Below are 573 nucleotides of genomic sequence, written 5' to 3'. Positions count from 1 at the left end.
GGCAGGGGCAGCTGCCGGGACTCCATTCCCACAGTTAGGAGGAGAATGTTTTTGGTCGCCAAATCCCCCTTGTCCCTAGAGTTTGAACCACATCCCCTGCAAAGGTTTTCCTGGGTCTTTTCAAGCGCTGGGAGCCACAGGGAACTGCTGGCCAGGTTGGTTCTGAAGACGCTGGAAAGCTGAGTTGGTCAAGAATTCAGAAATAGATTCAAGACCTTCCCCCCCAAGGTAGCCACCTCCCTGGCAGGCTCCGTCACAGGAGAGGGGCCATCTCCCCCTGCCCTCTCCTCTTGCCCAGCCAGGGAAGCCCGGTTGCCCACCCCCCCACTCACCCCCCCGGCCAGCAGAGAAACGTGTGTGCGTGTCCGTGTGCGCGCGCGCGCGCGTGGGTGAGGGGCTGCTGTCTGTGGTACAGTCAGTACTGTGGAGCCCGGAGGTGCAGGGACAGGCCAGGGGGAGGCCCCTTTGGGATCAAAGGACCACAGCTGTCTGTAGGTGTGGCTTTCTGGGGGGCTCGCTCTGCCCTGAGGCCTTTCCCGCCATCCTGTGTAGCAGTGTCTGGGACTGGGGCCC

The sequence above is a fragment of the Eumetopias jubatus genome, unplaced genomic scaffold (genome assembly GCF_037043125.1).
Source record: "Eumetopias jubatus isolate StellerSeaLion01/CBP00866 unplaced genomic scaffold, mEumJub1_p1.0 scaffold_2, whole genome shotgun sequence".
In the NCBI taxonomy this organism is placed as follows: Eukaryota; Metazoa; Chordata; class Mammalia; order Carnivora; family Otariidae; genus Eumetopias; species Eumetopias jubatus.
Note: the sequence above shows the minus strand (reverse complement) of the source record.